At 41.5% G+C, this 20125-nt stretch overlaps 1 protein-coding gene across 6 annotated transcripts in view; it reads left to right on the top strand.

The window, feature by feature from the left end:
- SH3KBP1 (SH3 domain containing kinase binding protein 1) overlaps window positions 1-20125 on the top strand; it is a 315550-nt gene that overhangs the window by 45711 nt on the left and 249714 nt on the right. The gene's annotated exons all lie outside the window — the stretch shown is intronic.

Genomic DNA, 20125 nt, shown 5'->3' with positions numbered 1-20125 from the left:
CAACTTAATCTTTTGGATCTTACCTTGGAGCATCCTGATAACATTTCTTTTGCTCTTTTCCTGTTGGTATGAAGAAGGCTGGGGAGAGTTTGTTGGTACTGTGCTTTCCGTGAATAGTTGTGGGCATATAGACATCTTTTCTTGGATGGCAGTTGAACCTAGCAGCAATGTCCCATTTTAAGAGTAGGGAAGCATTACATCTGGGCTGCCACAGGTGGACTCTGTTGATGTGTAAACGAGGGTGAGCTTTTTTGCCTTTCTACACAAAAGCCCCAGTTTTGGGACAAGGACCATCCTTGAAGTTGAGCCAAATGCTGGTGTGGAAGGAGGTATTTTCCAGATAAAAGAGGCAAAACTTGGAGTGAAGATGGAGGAGGAAGGCAGGAGAGAGGAGGGAGGACTGTGGGAAAGACAAAGGAGGATCTGGGAAAGAGAGAAGATGACTCCGTGAAGACGGGGAAGACCCTGGGAAGGAGAAAGGACTACAGTGTTGGCTCCAGTTTTGAGGGTAGGCCTTATTTTAGAAGGCTTTGCTGTGTCCTCTTGGTTTAGTGCCCCGTCATTCCAAACCACAAATCCACAGACTCAGAGAACCCCTGAGTTGGACTTTGCTCAGAGCGCAAGGCTGGTGCGCCCGCCGGCACGGTTTGTGGAGGGCGGCGGGAGCCGGGGCAGCAAGAGCCCCGGCGGGCGCAGGCCCATCCCCCTGCTCAGGAGCGCCAGGGAGCAGAGGGCTCCTCTCTGTGAAGCGGGGTGATGTGGCCCCCACCTCTAGGCCTTTTGTGCACCCTTCTCCATCTGCTGGGCCTTGGACTGGGCCAGTGCCGGCCACCGCAGGGGCCTCCCGCCCTGTGCCTTCCACAGGCTTTGGCTCAAGGGGAGCACAGGTGGGAGATGGAGGGGAGGAGGGAGGCCAGCCAGGTCAGGGTTATCCTGCCGGCTGTTGCCTCATGCGTGCAGCGTCCCTCGGACACTGCTCTCAAGTCTTCTCGCTCCACACTCTGTTCCCCTCATCCCTGCGCCCTTGGTTCTAGCCCCAGTCCGCAGTCTTGGAGTTCCTCTGTGCCTCACACCCTTGGTAAAAGCCTGTTGATTAATCCTGCCTCAGATTACCTAATCTGAGGGTGCCCATCTGTTTCCTTCTTCAAGCCTGACTACGTCATGGGGCCAGTCTGAGGATTAAAGGTGACAGTGATGGAAATCACTTAGCACATGGCCAGCCGTCTACTGAGTGTGTAACCGTCTGTGTTCCTGGTGAAGAAAGGGGCCCTCTCCCCTGGACCGAGTGCCCCTGCTCTTGTCTAATCACTTTCGTCTCACTCAGCTAGAGCACTTCCAGGGAGGGGAAGTCATGATCTGGGGAGGTGCTTGTTCTGCCCAGGCCAGAAAGGATGTGGCAGGAACGGCTTGGGCTGTGCCACTTGTGGCTGTCACATTTGGCAGAAAAAGAAACTTCTGTTCTTTCAGATGGCTGAGTTTGTTTTCAAGCCTTCACCCACTGGGAATGTTTTAGGCCTATTGTTGCTGGGCAGCTGCATCTGGGGAGGTCTCCCTGCACACTAGGAGAAACCTTAACCTGGATGGGGGAGGGTTTTTGACTCTGTTTGGGAAAGAATTTTTGAACAGGTCAGACTAGCTTAGGTAAAGAAGGAATTCATGAAAGCAAGAGTAGTAGTGAATGTCAGAGTTGGACAGTGCCAGGAGACATGGCTCCTTTATTTGTGCAGCCATGTAGTCAGTAAAGAGCAAGGGAGAACAGAGGAGAAGGGAAATTCATCCAGCTCCTGCTAGGTGTTGGGCAAATCCCTGGCCACCTCCTCAAGCCAGGGTCTCCCAGCACCCAGTGTCCACTTGAATCTGCACAGCGTGGGAACTAAGCCTCTACCACCCCAGGATTTGGGGGAGCTACGGATGGAGTGAGATTATTTTCTGAGAAATTCCCAAAGCAAAGAAAGGAGATTTTTCAGACAGGCTGCTAAAGAGCGTGATCATTCAGCCACAGTCCTGTCCGGGTCATCCAGGCGATGGGAACTTGCAAGCCCAAACCAGAGACCTAGTAGCCCTTTCCTACTTGCCTGAAGTAGAACACAGAGAGAGAAGACTTATGCTTAAGATGAGAAAACTGAATGAAATAGCAAAGTGTCAAAGACATTTACCACTGGAGGTGAAGGTCAGCAAGTGCTTGTCTTTATCATGAAAAAGAGTTTAGAGACAAATTACAGTAGGTTTATGCAACAAGAAAATTTATTTGATGAAACAGTACATACTCAGGCGGGAGTGCGGGTGACCTCAGAGAGGAGGCACACAAAAAGGTTTAGGATTTGGGTTCTTAAGGATTTCAAGAATGGGGTAAAGGGCCAGGGGAGCGTAGGCCTACGTGTGGTCTCATGATGTCTGTCTCCAGTAAGAGACATTATGTCAACATCCATAGTCAGTCCTCTGGATATTCTGTAAGATAAACTTAACTTGAGGAATTTATTAGTCTTTTCTTCTCCAAATGATGGTTACCCTGAGCAGTGGAAACATATCATTTAGGACTACTTGCCCCACCTTAAGATAGGGTCAGTTGTTGGCTAATCTGCCATAGTCTCTGTTAGGAATTTCACCTCCTAATTTCCTGGTTTTAAAAATGGAATCTTAGCCTTAAGATGGAGTCTCTCCTGTTCTTACTATACTATTTATATCTTGGCATTTTTCATGATAGACAGGAGAAGTTAATCATGATGCTTGTCCCATGTTCCTGCCCTACCCCACTATTATCCAGTAGGTGGATGCAGTTTAACAATAACCAAATTTGACAATAACCAAAACTGCGGTAGAGAGTTCTAGAAGCTGAAAAATACATTTTTGAGTAATAATCATATTGGCATAAGTTAGTCTTTCTGCAGGTGGGTTTACATATGCCTTATTTAGCTTAAGAAATAATTTGTCCCCAGATTGAATTGGATGATCTTGTGGAACCCCATTGTTTATTTGTGTGCTTTTATGTCAGTATTACCATTGTCACAGAGCTTACCTTAAGCATTTTCTAGATTTAGTTAATCAGATCCTTAATCAGTGTCCCAATTGAGCTTGGTCCCCCGAAAGTGATGGGATTCAGTATTCACCCTCAACTCTGTATTATCTCAATTTCTCAAAAGAAAAATACCTGCCATTCTGGCCACCCACTGTTAAAAAAATGCCTGGGCTTCACTGGCTCTTGGGCTGAGATTTGTTGGTGCATGTCAATATACCCATCTAGGCTCATGGCCTTTTGGGTTTGTCCCTCTTTTTCTTTTATTTAGTTCTTACTGTACATTTGGAAGAAGAATCTTTTGAAATTCCCCTTCCCTTCTCCCTTCCTCTATCCCCACCCACTTCTTATTTTTCCCATAAACTTCCTATGTTCTCTCTTTGTTTTTCCTTTTTTAATTGAAGTATCATTGACATACAGTCTTATATTGGTCTCAAATATACAACACAGTGGTTTAACAGTTCCCCATATTATTAAATCCTCACCCCCACTAGTGCATTTACTATCTGACAACATAGAAAGATGTTACAGAATCATTGACTATGTTCTCCACGCTGTACTACCATCCCTGTGACCAACTTATATTATGATTGAGAATTTTTGTGCCCTTTTAGCCCCCTCACCCTCCCTATCTACCCACCCCAGCTCCTCCCCCATGGTGAACATCAGTCACTTCTCAGTGTCTATGAGTCTATTGATATTTTGTTAATGTTGTTTTGTTTTGTTTTTATATTTTATACTCCACAAATAAGTGAAATCATCTGGTATTTGTCTTTCTCCTCCTGGCTTATTTCACTTAGCATAATACTCTCTAGGTCCATCCATGTTGTTACAAATGGCAGAATTTTTTCTTTTTTATGGTTGAATAGTACTCCATTGTGTATATGTACCACATCTTCTTTATCCATTCACCTGTTGGTGGACACTTTGGTTGCTTCCATATCTTAGCTATTGTAAATGACATGGCTCCACCCACTTCTTTTAGAATGCATTTTTCTTTCCTCTTTTAATAGAAATCATTCATTTTTCAGATGAAATTTACATAGAGTAAAATGTTGAAGTCATAATTATACGGCTTGCTGATTTTTTCTTTTTTTACAAAAGTGTCACCTCTGTAACCATCATCCAAATCAATCCTATTTCTATCCCCTGAAAAGTCCCATCATGCCTTTCCCCAGTCATTCTCCTATGCATGGGTAATCTGTCATCATAGATAGTTTTGCCCATGCTTCAGTTTCATGTAAATGGATTCATAAAATATGTGCTCTTTTATATATGGCTTCTTTTGTACAAAATGTTACATATTTCAGTACTTTGTTCTTGTTGTATAGTATACCATTTTATGAATATGCCATAATTTGGTTTTCAATTCTCTTCTTGGTGGACATTTGAATTGTTTCTAGTTGGTGTTTTTTTAAATAAAGACTCTGAACATTCTTGTATAAGTCTTTTTATGGACATAGGCACCCATTTCTCTTGTGTATACACCCAGAGGAGTGGAATTGCTGCTCTCACTCACTTTTTAATGTGTATGTTTTTCTGTGGCCTCTGTGGCTAGGGGGAGGTATCATACCTGTGCCAGGGCCTCATTTGTGCCACACTAGCCGACTGAGCTGATCAGCCTGAATCTGGCTGTCTTTGTGTAGCTACCCTCTGAGTGTGACGGCTGAGGAGTCCTGAAGCACAGAACTTAATCTCCCAGGGACCATTTGATTGTGGTGCCCATGAGCTGTCAAAGAGCAATTCTTTCATTGTTAAAAACATATAAAGAGGAACATGTGTCAGAGTGTTATTGAACTCATTTAATGAGGGAACTAGCAGAATAACAGAACTGATTCAGTGAGGATATGAGAAACAGTAGAAAAAGGAGTGTCAAATAAAATTGCAAAGTTATGTTCAAAACGGGTTCATTTCTTAGAGGACAATAAAATCTTAACCCCTGGGGTTATCATCTCTGCCAGAAAAGAAAAAAAGAAAGCGGTATACCTTATCGTCTTGCTGCATGTTATCTCTGACTTTTTTAGGGTTGTAAAATGTCCTAATAAAGTGTTACTCAAGTTACATTTCCAGAGAGAAACTAATGACCCTCCTGTCAGGGGAGGAGGAGCTTATTAGGAAAATGCATCAGCATGACATTAAAAAGTCATACGATCATCATTTTTTGCCTAGTTTACAAGTTTTGGATTTTTTTCTGAGCAGACCACAATAGACCGTAATATGGGGTACAGTAATAAGCAGTACTAAGATGAAGTCCTCAGTCACTTACTTAAAAAAAAAAAAAAAACATGGCTGCCCTCCTGGGACCTGAAACCATTGTGCAAAACAGAAAGGCAGCCACCTCTTAAAGGCAGATGTAGGCTCTTTCACAGGGGTTCATTTTCCCTATGTTGGATTTAATTATGAGCATCTTCCTTTCAGAACCTTACCCTCAGATCCAGACAACAGTGTACTTTTGGCCAGCAAAGGGTTTATAAGCAGCCTTTTTCTGGATTCTCCTGACACATATCCACAGATATGTATTTTGTAATGGCCAGCCAAAGGGATTTAAAAAAGCAAAAGCCTTGCAACCATCCTTGGGTAGACATGCATGTGTCTGCCTGCTTTGGGAGGGCACCTTTGGTGAAGTGCAGTGGGACCCAGGCCTTCCACATTTTGTCGCTCACAAATAGACATGTAGAAAGCAGGAAGTTGCGGTGGGGGTTAAAAGAATATGCTCGCTGATTTTTAAATCGATCTGACACCGTGAGGAAGTGAACTGCTCTCTGCCCATTTGTGTCTGTGTTAGGTACAAGCACGTTGTACGTGCCACCGGCCCCCTCGGGGGAGGCGAGGTGTGTTTGCTTATAGCTTGGGTGGCTTATGCTGATTGTAACTATTTTCAGCTTGGTTTCCCGTTGCCTTAGCTTTTGTTTGCAGGTCCAGATCTTAGGTTTTAGATCTCTCTTTGGCATATCCAGAGCCTTTTTTGGTATTTGTGTGAAAAGATTGGCGAATATGGTTGTTTTTTAATCAAGGAAGTAAAAAGTCAGGATTTTGCATATTTGCAGCCCTCTGAGATAAAGCTCACAGTTACTTTGCTGTGCTTTCTCATTGTTGTTTTTGCACTAATGCTGCTTTTAACAAAGCAGTGCGATGTAGAAGTACAAGGTTTTACTAACTTGGGCTAATAAAAGTTTTAAAAGATGCCCTTTTATGCTACCAACTGACCTCATAATAGAAATGTGTCTTAGGCTGCCAGAGCTGTAGGAAATATGCAGGACAGGATGGAGACTATACCTTAGTTTTAATAGGGCAGAGGAGTTAACTGCTAACCCAGCACGGTGACTGTACTTACTTGGAAAAAATTTTGTTTTGTTTTGGTGGTGGTTTCATCTTGTACTTCTTGTAGTTGCGTGGGAAATTGAAGGACGTTTGCTTTCTCAAGTTTTACATTTTCTTGTTAATACCCCCTTTGTTTCAGTAGACTGCCATCCCTTAAGCCTGCAGAAGGCCTCCTGGGTTTTTCCGAACTGTGTTGTGTGCATGTGTGTTGGAGAGCTCAGATAGCTTGTCTCCTTACTGCACTTACTGGCTGGTTGTGTTACTGTTAGACAAAATATTAGCAGTGTATTCTTTCCATATACCTTGCCATCAAACCCACTCAGAGCCAAAATCCTTGTCAAACGTCTGGTTTTAAAATTTGGGAGGTGGTAGTAAACCAATAAAAAGTTCTTGTACAAACCGTCTACTCCACAAGCATGGGCCTGTGCTCTGTAACTTCCCCGCAACTCTCAATTTCTCCTCCCAGGAACTGACCTTTAAGTTCTCTCCACATCAGAGGGGCAAACCAGGAAAGGAGGTACACGTGTTTACCCTTTTCCTATGAGAGTCCTCATCTTCAGGTTTTCGTTCTGTCGCATAATAAAACATCATTCTGTCCCCTGTGTGCTTTTCAAATCTTGACAGAGAGTAAGTCCTCTTACTAGAGCTCTCCGTGCTGCTCAGATCTGGTTGTGCCTGTGGTGTGGACTTGGAATGGAGGCGCAGGGAGGGTGGGAGCAGGCTGAGCACTTGGGTAGACTCGAAGGCACTTGTGTCTGCATGCAGTGGCAGGTTGCCCCCTGCCCTGTCCTGAGCAGATGGCCTGACGCATCCTGACTCCTTGTACAGACAGCGTGTCAGTGAGGAACCAGACCCTTCTATGCCCTCATCGTTCAAACTTGGTTCTCTCTCTAGTATGACTAAATAACATGGAACATGCCCACACCTTTCTCTAAATAAATACCACTGCCTCGTTTCTTCTAATGATGTCTCTGCTCATTTCTTTCTAGGCCACATCAGTCTTCCCATTTTCAGTGGTGGAGTGTGGCCCCCAGGTACTGCCAGGGGTTGCCTTACGCACAAAGTGAATCCTTGTCCAACAGTTTCACAGTACTCGTGACTTCAGACATCAGTTCAGAGAGCTCACACTTGGTCGGCATTCTCAACACTATGAGGTGGAATTATCAGTGAGATCCCATAAAATGCTGACATAAAAGTTAGTAAGACAAAAAGTCATTAGGTACTTCTTGACTGTTGGAACTGTGCAGTGTTTTCTACTAAGTCTGAGACATAGGCTCTGGAGGAATAACGGTCAGAGAAGTTTTGTGGGTATACAAGAGTCTGAAAGACCTTCCCTCTGGAAATACGAATGTATAATGAAGTGAACACACTCATGAGGGCGGCTGCTTCACTTACCCAGTCTAACTTGCCTCTGACTGTTCTGTTGCAAAGGAGAGAGGACTTTCAACAGGATGTGTACTGACAGGTAGTATGGTGATGAATTTCTGTGTCAGACTCAGCCAGGCTTTCTATACTTTGGAAAAAGACATGCTTTTTCGTGGAAACTAGATTCTCTTTACTAGTTTATTGAATTTAAACAACTGAAGATCCTGCGTTTTTAAAAGGCCTTTTGACAAACAGTAGAATTTCTAATGGACAGATTTAGAAATCATTCTGAATTGGACAAACTATGGGTTCAACACGCAGATGCAATCTCCTCATACCATTACGTCAACATGGTTTGATACCAACCCTCAAAAGATTCCTATAAAAACTGCTTTGAAATTGCAGTAGTGCCACAAGACCCCAAGTAAATAACTGCCTGTTAACCTTTTATTTCACATACAGATCCAAAAGCCAAGAGGCCTTGTTTGGTACAGTTTCTTAAAGCACTGCAAGTTGAAATATCAAATCTGCACAGCGCTGTCCCTTCACAGAAGGCAAGAAGCTGTCAGCACATCATGTCAGAGGCGGTCCTCGGTGCCCACAGCCATGCCAGTGGGCCTCTCGGGGTCTGGATGTGGCAGTAGGGGTCTGGGCACGGGGTCTCAGCTACTCCCTTTGGTCTGGGGGGAAGATGGTGGTCTTCTTCTTGCCATTCCTTCTCTGTTTCCCGGGGCTGAGGTGCTCATTCATGGCAGCCGGTGGTGGGGAGTGACACTGCTGTTCTCGAGAAGCGGGGACAGAGGGTGTTGTGTTCAGGGGCCACCCCGCCACTCCGTGGGCCGTGGCTCTCGCTGCCTCAGTGGATGCTGCAGGGAGTACCCCTTAGCAGGACCCGCTGTCCTTGGTTTAAGGAAGATTCACAAATCTACATCAACAAGTGGCATAATGTAGAGATTTCCAAGTTGCTGTTCTATATTCAGAGACCCTGAAGTTGATCTCTTTTATCAACTTTCTTTTTAAGTTTCAACCCAAGGGCTGTCAAATTTGTGAATTGTGTAGAATATTGTTTTCAAGATACTTGTCTCTCTTGGAAAGGTAGCAGGAATTTCTCCAGGTATGTTTTATAATGGTCTTGCTCACAACAACTAGTCATGATGTGTGTGGGCGTGGGCTGGTCGGCCCTGCTCACGGCAGGAGCATATGCTGGCTGTCTGCTGGGTGCTGGAACCAGAGGCTATAAGCACAAATGAGACACATTAAATGGAATATTGGGTTGTCACAAATTTAACTTCTTTCACAGGAGGAGAGTTTTAGCTCCTGTGACTTGGCCTTTGTTCATTCTGTACCCTGGAGAGCATGTGTTAGACATTGTTCTGCAAAGAAGTTCCTGATTAAAATGCCACTTGAGAAGGTTTCAATGGGATTCATCAGGCAGCTCTGTTAGAACATGCTAAATGAACCTGTGGTTATCATTTGGCCCTGATTTCTGTGTTACTTTACGGAATAATAATGGCTACATTCTATTTCAGGCTTATGGGCTGCCTGGCATGGTGTATATAATCTGCCTGAGTCTGTCTGTGTACAATGACTAAAATTTGTTGAGCACTTACTGTATGCCAGGCAGGAAGTAGACTAACTCTATTCACATGCTTTATCTCATTAAATCCTCATACCACTCAGTAGCATAGGTACTGTTTTTTTTTTAACGTGCTCACTTTTCAGAAGAAGTAACTGTAGAAGCAAGGCATCAAAGGTTAAAAGACTTACCCGTGGTCACACAAGCTGGTGAGGGGCTGAGAGAGCATTGGAAACCAGGCCGACTGGCGCTAGGGCTCACGCTCAAGCAAGCAGCATTGTCTGGGTGTCCAATTGTCCTGTTGGGATGAAGCCCCTCACTATTACTGCCTGCCATATTATGCCTTCCCCGAGTATCCAGTCAGTAATTTCCATGTTTGCATTGCTCTCAGATAACAGCAACTGATTTCTAGCTCAAATTGTTCTTTAAACTTTAAACATAGTTTTCTTTTAGAAAACAAAATCCTAAAACACCTGAAAGTTTTAGGTTTTGTTTTTTTTTTCTAGATGCTGTTGTGAGAAGTGTTACTCCAAGAAGGGTCTGGAGTAATTAAGGACAAGTGTGTGACCAGGAAGAGCCCACACCATTTGGCGGTTGCCTTACGCTCTGTCACTGCTGCAGTGCAGGAAGCGTGTCCTGTGTGTGGGGGTGTCTTGTGACCTGGGGAGAGCAGTGCCCTGACCGAGTTGATCTGGGTGATTATGCATAATGGAGTCCTATTTTCTTAATGACAGGATTATTGAATAACCTGGTACAACCAAGTAGGGTACAAAAGTCCAGATTTCCCACTCAGTGTCCACCGACAACCTGCCAATAAGGAAGGAGAGCACTGCCCCCAGGCCATTGCTGTCTAAACTTGAAGCCGCACACTTAATGGCTTAAAACAACATCTCATTTATTATCTCGCAGTTCTATAGGTCAGAAGTTTGGGTAGGCTCAGCTGGTTTCTCTGCTTTATTCAATCTGTTTAGGAACTTTTGGACAAACTCCCAACTCAGGATTATCTGAGCTTAGAAAAGGACTTTGAAATCATGTGTTTCAACCCCCAGCTTCTGGCAGATCAAAATATAAATCATCTAGGGTATTGCTGTCACCATCGCTGGATATTTAAACTGAAATATGGGGTGGGGGGGCCCACCGGGCATTCCATGCCAGTGGGTCTCCAGCCTGGTCCTACTCCAGGTGCATTGCATTGTCAGAATTTTGGAATGGAGCAGGGGTTGGGATAGGGGGCCTTAGAATATTTTTAGAAGTTCAGGTGATTCTCTGCTTGATAAAGCTTGGACACCCCTTTGTACAGTGGTACTGATAGGCAGCCTGTTCCTTTGTAATCTGATATCTCTTCTCAAGCACATGGATTAGCCTCTGACCTATAGTTTTACATTTGAAAATATTATAATGTTATTTCTGAAGTAGCTTTATGAATATATATGTGTGCATGCATTATGTATGTATAAATTAACATAGAAGGAAACATACTCATGCTGAAAATTGTAAAAAAAATGTTTATTATACACAACATAGCAATGTGTAAACAATGTTCAAGTCCATTAGAACTAATGCATTATAATTTCAGAACCTCTGGAATAAATAATGAACTCCATTCTGCCCTCTAACCAGCGGTAATGAGGTGGGCAGAATTCCTAGGAATGGTTCCTAAGATTCCATTCCCAAATTCCCAGAACCTATGAATGTGATGAGCTCTTGTTCCAGTAATTGTTTAATGATATATGGCAGTTGATTTTTAAAAAGGAGGTATCCAGGTGGGCCTAATCTTATCACATGAGCCCTTAAAAGCAGAGAACTTTCTCTGCTTCGTGGCAGAAGAGGAAGTCAGATTTAAAGCTTGAAGAGGACCTGCTGCTTTGAAGATGGAGGGATCATGTGAGAATGAATATGCTTAATGTTACTGGAACAGAGAACAGACCTTGGCTGGCAACCAGCAAGGAAATGGAGACCTCAGACCAACTGCTGCAAGGAAATGGATTCTGCCAACAACCTGAGTGAGCTTGGAAGTGGATTATTCTCCCAAGCCTCTAGATAAGAGTCCAGCCTCATTGATGTCCTGATTTCAGCCTTGTGAGATCCTGAGCAGAGAAACCAGTTGAGCCTACCCAGACTTCTGACCTATAGAACTGTGAGATGATAAATGAGATGTGTGTGGCTTAAAATATAGATAGCAATGGCCTGGGGGCAGTGCTCTCCTTTCTTATTAGCAGGCTGTCAGTGGCAACTGAGTGGGGAATCTTGAATTTTGTTCCCTACTTAATTGTACCACGTGACTCATGGCAGCTCTCCCGTCATCCGCTGGCATATTGTCAGTGGAGACCAGTGGAGAGGCTGGACTTCACCCTTCTGCCCCTGGCTCAGCAGTAGTAAGTGGCCCCTCTCATCCTCCCTAAGAGACAGGGGTGAAGATCTTGGAGAAGAGGGAACTGGAGAAAGGGATTCATTCAATCTGTATAGGAAGTCTAGGACAAACTCCCAACTGACCCATACATGAATCTGACTAGAATTAGCATGCTAAAAAGCTTGAGAATAGAAACTGCAGTAGGGAATACCGTCCAGGTTGTGACAGTGACCTCTAGGTAATAACACAAATGAAGAACACCAGAAAAGCACTGGAAGGGTTCTGGAAACTAAACTGTCGCTGGAATCACAGCCCACAAAAGTAACCCAGGACTTGCATGTTTATTCTCAGTAGGGTGACGGCTTGCTAAAATTTAAATAGGATCCAGAGTTTTCTAGCAGGTCAAATGCCCAGAATACAATAAAAAAATCACTTGTCATACCAAGAACCAGGAAAATCACAACTTAAATGAAAAAACAATTAACAGATACCAACACTAGAAAGTTCCAGATGTTAGAATTATCTGTCCAAGATTTTAAAACAGCCATCATAAAAACGCTTTAATGAGCAATTACAAACACTCTTGAAACAAATGAAAATTAGAAAATCTCAGCAAATAAATAGAAGGTATTTAAAAATGGAAATTATGGAACTGAAAAATAAAACCTCCATATTAAAAAGTTCACTCGATGAGCTTAATAATAGATTAGAGATGGCAGAGGAAAGAATTTGGGAGGTTGAAGACAGATCAATAAAAATTAACCAATCTGAACAACAGATAGAAAATAGTTTGGAAAAAGCTGAATAGAGCCTCAGAGAACTATGGTACAATAACATAAGGTCTAACATTTGTGTTATTGGAGTCACAGAAGGAGAAGAGTATGGAAATAAAAGGTATTTAAAGAAATAATGGTCAAAACTCCCCAAACTGGGCAACAGGGATAAACCTTCAGACTGAAGCTGAGCAAAACCAAAGAGGATAAGCCAAGACACATAATCACACTTCCATTTAAAACTAAAGACAAAAACAAACAAACAGAGAAACCACACATTACCTGTAGGGAAAGAATGATTTGAATGATAGTGGATTTCTCATACAAAACCAGAGTCAAGAAGAAAGTACACAGCATTTTCAAGTGCTGAAAGAAAAGAATGATCAACTCTGAATTCTACATCTGGTGAAAATATCCTTCTGGAATGAAGAGAAAATAAAAACATTCTAAGATGAAGGAAGACAAGGGGAATTTGTCAATAGCAGACCCACCTTTAAATAATGACTAAAGAAATTTCTCAAAACAAAAAGGAAATGATAACAGAAGGAGGCTTAGAAAGGTCTGAAAGGAAATTTTAAAAATACGTCAAACTGAATGAAAATGAAAATGCAATGACAAAGAAAATCAATGAAAAACTGGTTCTTTAAAAAGATCAATAAAATGGATTGTCTTAAAAGTCTTAAAGTCTTAAGTCTTAAAGATGATTGACAAAGATAAAAATGATACAAATTGCAATGTTAATAGTAAAATGGGCGATCACTACAGATCCTTCAGCTATTAAAAGGGTAAGGGAATACTACATAGAGTTCTATACACACACATTTGACAGTTTAGATGAAATGGACCAATTCCTTGAAAACCACAAACTACTAAAACTCACCCAAGATAAAATAGGTAGATAATTTCAATAGTCCTATAACTATTAAAAAATTGAATTTACAATTAAAAGCTTCCAAAAAAGAAATCTCTAAGTGGAAGAGGGTTCCACTGAAGATTTCCACCAGACATTTAAAGAATTAGCACCATTTCTACATAATCTCTTCCAGAAATAGAAGAGGATGGAATGGCTCCTAATTCATGAGGCCAGTAGTACCTTAATACCAAAACCAGACAAACAGGACAAAAAAACTGTAGACCAATATCCTTCAAGAGCATAGAGACAAAAATCCTTGACAAAGTATTAGCAGAACAAATCCAGCAACATATAAAAAGAATTACTTATCATGACCAAGTGCAGTTCATCCTAGGTATGGAAGACTGCTTCAGTATATGAAAATCAACTAATGTAATCCACCATATCAACAGGCTGTTGGAGAAAAAAATAATCACATAATCTTATCGGTTGATGCAGAAAAAACATTTGACAAAATTCAACACCCATTCATGATAAAAATTCTCAGCAAAGTATGAATAGAGGAGAATTTTCCTAGTTTGATAAAAAGCATCTACAATAAACCTACAGTTAATGTCATATTAAATGATGAAAGACTGAGAACGAGAACAAGGCAAGGATGTCTGCTCTCACCAATTTTATTCAACATAGTACTGAAAGTCCTAGCCAGCGCAATGTTAAGAAAAGAAAGAAAAGGCATACAGATTGGAAGGAAAGAATAAAACCACCTATTTGTATATGACATGATTCTCTATGTAGAACATCTCAAGAATCTACAAAGTAACTCCTGGAACTAATAAGTGAATTCAGCAAGGTCACAGGATATAAGATCGACACACAAAAGTTAATATTTATATATTATAACAATGAATAAATGGAAACCCAAATTAAAAACACAATGCTATTTATAATCACCCCTAAAACATTGAACTACTTAGGTAAAAATCTAACAAATATGTGCAGAATGTGTATGCTGAAACTACAAAATATTGGTGAAAGTATTCAAAGATCTAAATGAATGGAGAGGCATACTGTGTGTGTGAATTGGAAGAGTCAACAAGGTAAAGATGTTCTCCTGAAATTATTCAATAGGTTTAATGTAATTCCTGTCAAAGTCCCAGTAAAATGTTTTTGTAGACTTTATTTTCATTTGTATGGAAAAATCAAAGGAACTAGAATTGTTAAAACAATTTTGAAAAAAGATCAAAGTAGAAGGAATTACCCTATTTCATGACTTATTTTAATAGCTGTAGTAATCAAGACAATGTGGTTTTGGTGGAAGGATAGACACAGAGGTCAGTGAGACAGAATAGAGAACCCAGAAATAGACCCATACAACTATGCTCAACTGACTTTTGACAAAACAGCACAAGCAATTCAGTGGAGGAATTATAGCCTTTTCAACAAATGGTGCTGGAGCAATTGATTATCCAAAGGCAAGACAATGAACTCCACCCTAAACCTTATACCTTATTAGAAAATTATCTTAAAATGGATCATGGATTTAAATGTAAAACGTAACACTGTAAAAGTTTTAGAATTAAACAGGAGAAAATCTTCAGGAACTAGGCCTAGGTAAAGAGTTTTTAGACATCACACCAAAAAAACATTCAAGAAAAAATTGGTTAGACATCTTCAGAATTAAAAATTTCGGCTTTGTGAAAAACCCTGTGAAAAGGATGAAAGCACAGGTTACAGAATGGGAGAAAATATTTGTGAACCACATGTCTACCAAAGGACTTGTGTTTAGAATGTATAAAGAACTCTCAAAGTGCAATAGTAAGACTTCAAAAAATCCCATTAAAAATGGGTAAAAGATATGAACAGACATATCACCATAGAGATTATACAGATGGAAAATAAGCACATGAAAAGATGTTCAACATTATTATCCATTAGAGAAATGCAAATTAAAACCACAATGAGATAGTACTGTTAATCTATTAGAATGGACACTAGAATTCCTAAAATAAAAAAATAGTGATAACATCAAATGCTGGTGAGGATATAGAGAAATGGGCTCTCTCATGCACTGCTGATGGGAATGTAAAATGGTTCATCCACTCTGGAAAATAGTTTGGCAGTTTCTACTAAAAGCATCAGTGCAGGTAAGGAAGAAGTCAAACTGTCACTATTTGCAGATGACATGATATTATACATAAAAAACCTGAAAGAATCCACTCCAAAACTACTAGATATAATAATCTGAATTCAGCAACATTGCAGGATACAAAATTAATACACAGAAATCTGTTGCATTCCTATATACTAATGATGAATTAGCAGAAAGAGAAGTCAGGAAAACAATTCCATTCACAACTGCATCAAAAAGAATAAAACACCTAGGAACAAACCTAACCAAGGAAGACCTATACCCTTAAAACTACAAGACATTCTTAAGAGACATTAAAGAGGACACTAATAAATGGAAATTCATCCCATGCTCTTGGGTAGGAAGAATTAACACTGTCAAAATGGCCATCCTGCCTAAAGCAATCTACACATTCAATGCAGTCCCTATCAAAATACTGACAGTATTCTTGAACAAACTGGAACAAATAGTTCTAAAATTTATATGGAACCACAAAAGACCCTGAATAGCCAATGCAATGCTGAGAAGGAAGAAAAAAGCAGGGGGGATCTCACTTCCCAACTTCAAGCTCTACTCCAGAGCCACAGTAATCAAGACAATTTGGTACTGGCACAAGAATAAACCCATAGACCAGTGGAACAGAATGGAGAGTCCAGATATTACCCCAAGCATATATGGTCAATTAATCTACAATAAAGGAACCATGGATATACAATGGGGAAATGATAGCCTCTTCAACAGCTGGTGTTGGCAAAACTGGACAGCTACATGTAAGAGAATGAACCTGGATTACTGTCTAACTCCATACACAAAAGTAAACTCGAAGTGGATCAAAGACCTGAATGTAAGTCATGAAACCATAAAACTCTTAGAAGAAAACATAGGCAAAACTCTCTTGAATATAAACATGAGCAACTTTTTCATGAACATATCTCCCCAGGCAAGAGAAACAAAAGCAAAAATGAACAAGTGGGACTACATCAAACTAAAAAGTTTCTGTACAGCAAAGGACACCATCAGAAGAACAAAAAGGCATCCTACAGTATGGGAGAATATATTCATAAATGAAATATCCATTAAGGGCTTGACATCCAAAATATATAAAGAGCTCATGCACCTCAATAAACAAAAAGCAAATAATCCAATTAAAAAATGGATGAAGGATCTGAACAGACCCTTCTCCAAAGAAGAAATTCAGATGGCCAAGAGGCACATGAAAAGATGTTCCACATCACTAATTATCAGAGAAATGCAAATTAAAACCACAATGAGATATCACCACACACTAGTTAGGATGGCCACCATCCAAAAGACAAACAACAACAAATGTTGGCGAGGATGTGGAGAAAGGGGAACCCTCCTACACTGCTGGTGGGAATGTAAATTAGCTCAACCATTATGGAAAGCAGTATGGAGGTTCCTCAAAAGCTCAAAATAGAAATACCATTTGACCCAGGAATTCCCCTCCTAGGAATTTACCCTAACAATGCAGGATCCCAGTTTGAAAAAGACATATGCACCTGTATGTTTATTGCAGCAATATTTATAATAGCCAAGAAATGGAAGCAATCTAAGTATCCATCGATAGATGAATGGATAAAGAAGAGGTGGTACATATACACAATGGAATATTATTCAGCCATAAGAAGAAAACACATCCTACCATTTGCAACAACATGGATGGAGCTAGAGGGTATTATGCTCAGTGAAATAAGCTACGCAGAGAAAAACAAGTGCCAAATGATTTCACTTATCTGTGGAGTGTAAGAACAAAGCAAAAACTGAAGGAACAAAACAGCAGCAGACTCACAGAACCGAAGAATGGACTAACAGTTACCAAAGGGAAAGGGACTGGGGAGGGTGAGTGGGAAAGGAAGGAGAAGGGGAATAAGGGGCATTACAATTAGCACACATAATGTAGGGGGGGCACGGGGAAGGCACTGTAGCACAGAGAAGACAAGTAGGGACTCTATAGCATCTTACTATGCTTATGGACAGTGACTGTAATGGGGTATGTGGGGGGAACTTGATAATGGGGGAATCTAGTAACCACAGTGTTGCTCACGTGATTGTATATTAATGATACCAAAAAAACAAAACATCAGTGCACTTGCCATATGACCCAGTAACTGAACTCTTGGACATTCATCCCAGAGGAATAATAATTTATGTGTACACAAAAACCTGTACAGAAATGTTCTTGGCAGCTTTAATTATAATAGCCCCAAATTGGAGACAATCTGAATGTCTTTCATTGGGTAAATGTTTAAACACACTGGTCCATCCATACAATGGACTACTACTCAGCAATACAAAGGAATGAATACAGACAACAACTTGGATAGATCCCAAGGACATTGTGCTTTGTGAGTAGATGTTCTGTATTGTATGATTCTACTTATATTACCTTCTCAAAGTGACAAAACTGCAGAGTTGGAGAACAGATTCTGGTTGCCAAGGGATAGTGACAGGGTGCAGGGAGGACTGGTGGGCCTATAAAAGGGTAGCATGAGGGAGTTCTTTTGTGGGGATGGAATAGTTCCATCTTGGTTGTGATGGTGGTTATGCAAATCTATACTTTGGATTAAATTGCGGAGTTACATACACACATGTATACATCAGTGCGTGGAAAAACTGATGAGAACTGAGTAAGATGTGGAGTGTAGTTAACATTATTGCAGCAATGTCAGTTTTTTTGTTTTGCTGTTGTACTGTAGTCATATAAGATGTCATAGCTGAAGGAAGCTGGGAGAAGGGTTCATGGGACTCTATGCACTATATTTGTAAGTTCCTGTGAATATGTAATTATTTCAGTATTAAAAGTTAAAAAAAAGAATGCCATTGGGTTCCAACCTTGATTGTATATGAATATCACTGCAGGGACTTTAAAGAAATCTCGATGTCCATGCTGTACCCCAGACCCATCTGTATCTCTTGTTGTGAGTCTCAGCAGTGGCATGTTTTTAGGATTCCTAACTCTTGTTCTTGTTTTCCATTAAATTAAAGAAAGAAAACCACTTTCCCATCCCCTTTCCCACCCACCCCAGTTCTGCAGCCCATCTCGGGTGTTGCAGTCATCTCTAGGGATGGCCCCCTGGGATTTCGGGAAGCCCCACCCCTGAGCAGGTCCAAGGAGGTGATACTGTTTAGCCAGTCTGTGGTTGGCCTGGAGACTGGCGGAGCCAGTGACACACTAGGACGGGAGGAGAGGTAAAGTGGAGGCAGGTGAGAAGGGTGGCAGGCCTCCAAGACAGTGGTGATGGAAGGGCCTGGATGTAGGGCCCTGCCCTGGGTCTGCTCTCTGGGACAAACTCCTCCCAGGTCTGCTCTGATGCCCCTTCTGCTTTTGCCTCACATTGAGGCCAGACTGATGGTCTTGAAATGCAAATATGACCATACCCCCTTCCCCATGCACCCCATATGCTCTTAAAATCCTTCTTCGGTCTTCCTTTGTTTTTAGGATAGAGATTGAACTCTTGAATGTGATCAGCCTGCAAGGTCCTTTCTGCCTCAACCCCCACCTTTCTTTCCAGCCCATACCCCTGTGCCCCCTAAGTGCCTTCTCGGCTTCAGAGAGCAGCTCATGCTCTCCCAGAACCCTTTCTTGACCTCCTGACTCTTACAAATCCCCATTTTCTACAAGTGTTTGTAGTGCCATATTTTTTTCCTCAGTAGCACTTGGCACTCTTGGGATTTTACATCTGTTTTTGTGGCTATTTGCTGAATGCCTCTCTTCCCTGGTGGACTGAGGTTCCATGGCCTCTGTGCGGCATTGTGTCCTTGGTGCCTGGCGCACAGCAGTGCTTACCCAGATGTGTTGAATAAGTGACTATCTTTGTTGCTTGTTTCTCTACACTTGTGGTTATTGACACCATTGGGAACTTAGCCCTTACTCTGGATAGTGGTAGCAGTGGCTTAGGTTCTGACTTCCAGAAGCAGTATGGCCTGAGGATTTCCAGAGGAACTAGTTCTCCTGGCTCCTAGGAAATGAGCCTGGGCCAGATTCAGTGTGGCGCTAGACATCGATTAGCAGGTGGCATGCTGGACAGTGGTCGCTGGCTTCCCTGTTTAGTTGATGTTTGTATGCTTTTTCTTTTTAGCAGCCTAGACTTCATTGCCTGCTGACAAGATACTTCACAGCCTTAAAACGTGGAGCTGTAATGATGTATGCAGTAATACAGCAGATACATATGCTACGGGAGAAAGGAGCAGACTGCTTAATTGTATACGCAACACGCTCTACCCTACCAGAACTTACATATAGGGAAAAAATGCTAAACTGTTAATGGTGGGGTTTTTGATTCTTTATTTCTAAGATTTTTGAAAGTTTACTTAAAAGTGTAAGTTTTTTTTTAATTTGTTTCCTTTTCCTCAGGAGTGTGTTCATCCTCCAGCCTCTTGGGGTTGAGGCAGCTCCCAGGTGTAAGTTACTTCCTGCAAGTTGTTTTTTAGATCCTCTTGTCTTCCAAGTGAATATGAGGTTAATGAAAGTACCAGATGAGCTTGTGGAATTGATTTCTTGCTTTGGAATTTGGTTTGAATTTTTCAGATTTGTAGATATCTGATTGTGCAGTGATAAAGCATCTTCACTTTTTCACAAACCGGTGACTCAGAGCACTGGTTTTGGAGTCAGAGCTGAGCTCTGCAACTTTGGGGATGTTAATTAAGCTCTCTGAGTTTCATTCATTCATTCATCGAATGCTTATTGAATGGTTACTGTGTCCTAGGCACTAGGGAATACAT

The sequence above is a fragment of the Manis pentadactyla genome, chromosome X, assembly GCF_030020395.1.
Source record: "Manis pentadactyla isolate mManPen7 chromosome X, mManPen7.hap1, whole genome shotgun sequence".
Classification (NCBI taxonomy): domain Eukaryota; kingdom Metazoa; phylum Chordata; class Mammalia; order Pholidota; family Manidae; genus Manis; species Manis pentadactyla.
This window is presented reverse-complemented; position numbering and strand designations above follow the sequence as displayed.